Source organism: Humulus lupulus, chromosome X (genome assembly GCF_963169125.1).
Source record: "Humulus lupulus chromosome X, drHumLupu1.1, whole genome shotgun sequence".
NCBI lineage: Eukaryota > Viridiplantae > Streptophyta > Magnoliopsida > Rosales > Cannabaceae > Humulus > Humulus lupulus.
Genome location: NC_084802.1, coordinates 128,211,668 through 128,217,876, shown reverse-complemented (window position 1 = coordinate 128,217,876; position 6,209 = coordinate 128,211,668).

The following is a 6,209-nucleotide window of genomic DNA, read 5'->3' as shown; positions in this document are numbered from 1 at the left end:
ACACACAAGAAAATTAAATTTCAAAAACCCTTCCTCTTCTTTTTTCTCCCTTGGCTGAAACCCCTTGGTCTTCTGTTCTTCCTTTGGTGGCCGAAACTCACAAGGGTCTTCAAGAGGAAGCTTCATTCTTCAAGCAATCTCCAAGGGCTCTTCAATATTGGGTAAGTCTTCTCCTCCATGCTCTCATATTGTTTTTATTTTTTTTTTCAAAAAATCCATGAAAAATACATGTAGTGGCCGAAACTCCATGGGCATTTTTTCTTGAATTTTGTCTATGAATCTTGGAGATATAGTATGTATGATGGCTGTTTTGATGATGTTTGTACTATGGGTAACCCAACATTATCTTCAATTTCATAAGAATTTCAAGAAAAATAGGTCAATTTAACCTAAATAATGATTATGGGTTTTTGGGTTTTTGATGGCATTGGTGGTTTCAAGAACATTGATAAACTTTTCAATTTCTCTATTTTGATCTTGTGATTGTGTGTTTTGGGTGAAAAAAATGTTTGTGTTAGGGATTTTAGGCTTGTGTTTTCAGCTCAAGGAATATAGTGAGAATTGGGTATGAAAAATGGGGTATGGTAAGGGACATGGCCGTTCGGCCATTGTTTTTTTTTCTTGTAAACATGTGGTCCGATCGGACCATGGGCTGTGGCTCACACTGGACCATTTGAACCCCTCGGCCTTAGGCTAACTCCTCGGACACGTTGCCTCTTCTCGGATAAGGGTGTCCGACCAGATACATGCTTTGGGGCTCCTCGGATATGCTCGGCTTGGACGCACACGGCTAGGCACGGTCCGCTCGGACCAGGCCTTTGTCACTCCTCGGACGCAGGGCACGCATCTGCTCGGGCATACACTGCTTCTCTTCGGACGCTCGGTACTCGGACACTAGATGTCCGGTCGGACATACTTGGGCGTTGGGCGTTGGCTCCTCAGACGCATCTCCTCGGCCAGGGACGCTGGCTCCTCGGACGCATCCCCTTGGGCGTCTAGGCATCTGATCGGATGCACCAGCCCAACTCCTTAGCACTAGGCACACCTTTCGGACCAAGCATGGCATGCTCCGTGCCATATGCACTTTAAGCATTTTTAGGCATTTTAAAACATTTTTAGGCACTTTTAAACATTTTTAGGCACTTTCAAGCACTAAAATGATTTTTTCCCATGCATGCTATATTTTTACTACTTAGATAAATTTTTTCTAAGTAGAAAAATAAATTTTGTTCTTGTTGAAATTTATCTGTATGGTTACTCACCTCCCCATTTTTTTAATTTTTGTAGATGAATCGCTTTGACTATAGGGGAGGTGACAACCACACGGACTCCGATACATCTATCCCGCAGTCAATCGAGACCCCTCAAAGCAGCGATTCCTCATCACAGTCTTCCACCAGTCGCATTTCTGAGGATCTCCTCCGCCGCTTCAAGCAGATCCTTCCCCGTTCTGCTTTGTACTTACTCCACGAAGGGCAGTTTCTTCAAGAAGCTGCACAATCGACCATGAGGGTGAAGAAATCCAATAGACTCCCCCAGGACCAAGATCCACAAGTTGCTCGCAGAGCGGTGCAAAAGGTGGTAGAACGCAGTGAGGCCCACACTGCAACTTCTTCGAGACCACCTCTTCAGGTGTCAAAATCAAGTAATACTTGGAGACGAATCACCCAAGAGTTTGCCACCGAGGTCCAGCACTTGGCCGTCTAAAAACCACAGAAGGCAGGAGAAGAAACACCTTCCTGGTTCACTGCCAAGCCTACAAAACTCAATCCTGGGATGTTCGACAGACACATCCAAATTTTGGATTTGAGTGGGGTGAACGTGATATGTCCGCGCCCTCACCAGAGAGCCAACAGGCCTGGCGAACCATACTGTGCCTGGTCCAGGCACCATATCCACGCAGGAGCGACACTTCCGCTACACCCTTATTTTTGTTCTGTAGCGGATTATTTCAACGTCTCCCCTTTCCAGATCGCACCGAATGGGATTCAAGCGTTGTCTGCGTTGTATATTCTCTACTCTCTGCAAGGCTGGGACGAGCCTACTCCTCATGAGGTACATTACTTGTTCGACTTCAGGACTAACCCAAGCCATAAAAACACGGGTTTTTTCCACCTCTTTCACAGGCAAAAGGGGGTTAAATACCTTTGTGTTATCGCATACAAGTCGAACCCCAGGAAATACTACACAGAGTATTTCCTCACATCAGACATCAAAGCCAACAACTTGGCTTTTACACATGCGGGTCCGTTCAAGTAACCCTTGCCTACTCTAGAGATGTTCAAGTGAGCAAAGGTGTTGGCTAACATGTGTACTGAGGATTAGGACGTGAAAATTTTGGTTACCATGGACAACCTTCAGATGGTGGGCCTACTTCCATGTGACCAAAACATTACAGTGGAGAGTACCACTTAGGAGAATAATGCGACCGATCAGTCCAACGCCGGGACTGAGGTGGTGACTGACCAGTTTTCTCCTGGGCCATCTCTGTACTCCCGTAGACCAGGCGATCTGGTCATTAGGGAGCCTCAGCCTGAGTATCAGCGCAGTCCTGCTATTCCCGCCCAGCCTGGGAAGGGAAAGGCCATCTAGTTTACGAGGGGCCTCAGCTCATCATCTGACGACGAGGACGACTTCCTCGATCAGATCCTCAACTCAGGTCTAGTAGTCATAATAATATGTTTGATAACTTGGTGATTTGAGACTAATAAAACGGTAGCAGTAATATACTTATCTACATTTTATTACAAATATTTTTTTTAACGAATCTTGTGTATTCCTCTTTTGCAGATCCAGAGATGTTCAGGCACTGCATCGCTCCTCCTGCCCCGAAGAGGAAGTGTGGCGAAGGAAGTTGCTCCACTCCCCCGAGCAAGCTCTCGAGGACAGTGCCACCGAGCCAAGGGAGACAACTTGAGGGGTTAGTTACGATCCCGCAGTTGACCCCTTCCTCGCTTCCTCCATCAGCGAGCCTAACTACCCCTCGTCCGACCGGCCTGAGCGAGGCACTACGTACTGCTAGTACCATTGGGAGGGGGGCAGTTGATCAGACCCTCCACGACGCTTCAACGATTCAAGGCTTTGAGTCCTTCCCTCGGCTCAGTGTTGATGTCGTCTTAGAGAGAGGGATCGCTCAGTTGGCGAATGTAAGTGCTCTACCACAAGATAGTTTGTTACTTATGTTCATACTTTGTAGTAACCTTTTGTTTTTCATGCAGATGCTCATGACCATCTGTCATGCCCAGCACCGATCACTCGACTATAAGGAGTTGATCAAGGTCTTAAATGATCAACTAGTGGAGGCTCGAGCTAAGGTGGATGCTTCTCAATCCAAGTTGGAGCGGTCAGAGAAGACTGTGGCTGAGTAAAAGGAGTCTCTTATGGGGTTGGCTGATAGGAATGATCATGGACGATTAATAGCCTCTCCATGCTCTTAATTACCCGCCAGATTTAATGAGATCTTTGCCTCAGGACTTTCGGTAGTTGCAACTTCAGCAACCTCCAAAGCAACATACTTGGAAATTTCTTTCAACCGATGCTCAGTAGAAAGATAGTCAAAATTGGCCTCCTTATTGTTCTTTCAGAACATGTAGAAGCAGTTGAAGGAGACACCTCTACATTTAGCCTTGGTCGATGCAAAATCCTCTTCAAGACTTCGCATTTGCTATTCATTATCCTTCAACTATTAATCATGTTCGACAATGAGGAGGGTCTCCTTAGTCTCCTTTTCCTGCAGGATTTGGATGACTTTGCTTTTAAGATCAATCTTAATGTTTTTACCATCCTGCTCCTTCTCTATTGTCTCAACATCCTCCTTGTTCTTTTTTAAAATATTTTGGTGCTCATCCATCGAAGCCTTTGCCTTCTTAAGGTCATCAGCGAGTGCTTTTGATCGAGGGTGAGTGTGAATTAGAGTCATCACACCCTGCAAAATTTAATGATTAGGTATGAGCAAAAGCTATTGATTGAACATACAAATAAAAAAAATACTTCCCGATGACACCTCTGAGATAGCCCGACCAAAGGTCTGATCCCAGAGGTTTCCTCGAGGGTCGCAAATGCCTCATCACTTAGGCGATGCTGAGATAGCTTGGTTGTTCGAGTGCAGATTGCTTTGACGTAGGCTTTGAGGGGTTGATTGTTGTTGGAAAAGTATTGGGATCAACCATCGAGGCTACTGGAAAATTCCTCGTGAGAGGAGGATTTTGGTTTGTCGGAGGAGGAGTCTAGCTTGTAGAAGGAGGAACGGTTGGGGCAAGAGGATCTTGCCTGGGCTGCTATGCTTCAAGTTGGTCTTTGCTCGGGTCAACATCAATAACTTTTCGTTTTGTTGATGTTTTTTTGGTCGAGGCACGATGGGAGGTTGAGCTATAAAGGTCAAACGCCACATATCTGCAAACAATAAGCAAACATGTTAGAGAAATACAAAAAGGAACTACAATGCGAGCAAGACAGTTAGAAAGTAAGTTTTGTACCCAAATCTATAGTATTGCTCGAGAAGCAGCTTAAAAAAAGAAGAGTTATTCGACCAGGAAAGACCTTCCTGGAAAGAATTAAAAATCTCTAGCTCTTCTCCTTTTTGAGTAGGTCGGAAAAGGAAGAGAGTGACTTAAAAAGTCTACACCTACACTTAGCTACTGGTTAAGTAATACTATATTTTAAGTTATTATTTGGGAAGTTGTCATCGTCGTCATTGGTGGAAGAGAAAGACAGGCCTAGAGGATCCTCGACCAGTACTTGCTTGCCCTTCCCTATAACTTCAGGGGCTACTGAGGCCTGTGCATGAGGAGAATCGCTTTGCTCCCTAATATTTATTCCCTCTATTTTTCTCCTCGTAGGAGTTGGGGTCGACTTAGGCTGCTTGTTTTTCCTTTTTTCTTCACCAGCTTCCTACTCGGTGGCTTTCCCACCAGTGGCACTCTCTGTGAGGTTGAAATAAGCCAACCAGCCTTGTCCGCCCTGGTTTTCCCACGGGCTGTTAGCGAGCTGAGATACGTCCTAATCATGTCTGCCACATGGACATCCCCAAGACCGGAGCTGCCATAGAAAGATCCTACCTCCTCAGCTCGAGATAACCTAAGGGTTCGCCAAGATTAGACTGAGTGTGGACTTTGAAGGCCACAGGTCGAGGAAGGCATTCAGCTCCTGGTACGGGCTAGAGGTGGAGGCTGTGACCCCTTATAAAGTCAACCACGCAAGGTAAACGTGCATATATCAGACATCACGTGTCTGATATATCCCTGACTTCTCGGACACGCAGCATGAACGTGCGTATTCAGACACCCACGACTGGGTTGGGCCGTGCGGCCCATTATCTCCCTTACTTATTGATTAGACCACACTTATGTGTCAGGTTTTAGGAATTAATCATGAATGTCACAGAGTTGACATGATAGATAAGAAGGTCACGGGATGACCTTCTTACCAACTCCCAGGTGCCTTCACCTATAAATATGGAGACCCTGGGAGTTACAAAGGGTTGGATCCTATTGTTTAAGAAATACCCTGTAAAGAATACCAAGCATATATCAATAATATTGACTGGTGGAGTAGAAGGATTTTAACCTTTGAACCACCTAAAAACGTAATTGTGTCACCAGCCCATTTCTAAAAGATCATTCATCTATTTCGGTTCAACATAAGCACTAATCCCTTCCTCTTATTTTCTTAATTTCCTGTTGGGGAAGAACCGCGTCAACAGTTTGGTGCTTTCATTGAGAGAAAGTTAGATTGGTGCCGTCGCAAACATCCAACTATGGTGACCACTCGATCCAGAAACGGTAACGAGACGGAACAACATGATGGGCAGGAGGCTCATAATACCGCCATCCCCGGCAAACAAATTCTAGAGGTCCAACAACGGTCGGGCATGCAGCCGGTGGGCCAAGATGACACTGGAAGTTCGGCGCCCCGGCCACCTAATCCAAACCCATGTTATTATACTGCGGTGGAGATGGAGAATGCTCAGCTGAGGAGCCGGCTAGCAACAGCTAATCAGCAGATCAAGGATGTGTTGGCCCGACTACCCCCTTTTACAACCGACGCTAACGTCGGAAAGAGGCAAGGCGAGGCTCATAAGTCCCGCCGGGGTAATCGGTCCAGGCGTAGCCGATCGTACAGACCTCCGACAGCCAACTATATTCCCTCATCGCATCATTGAGTGGCAAACTTCGAAGAAATGCCTAGAGCCGAACAACAGTAGTACAACC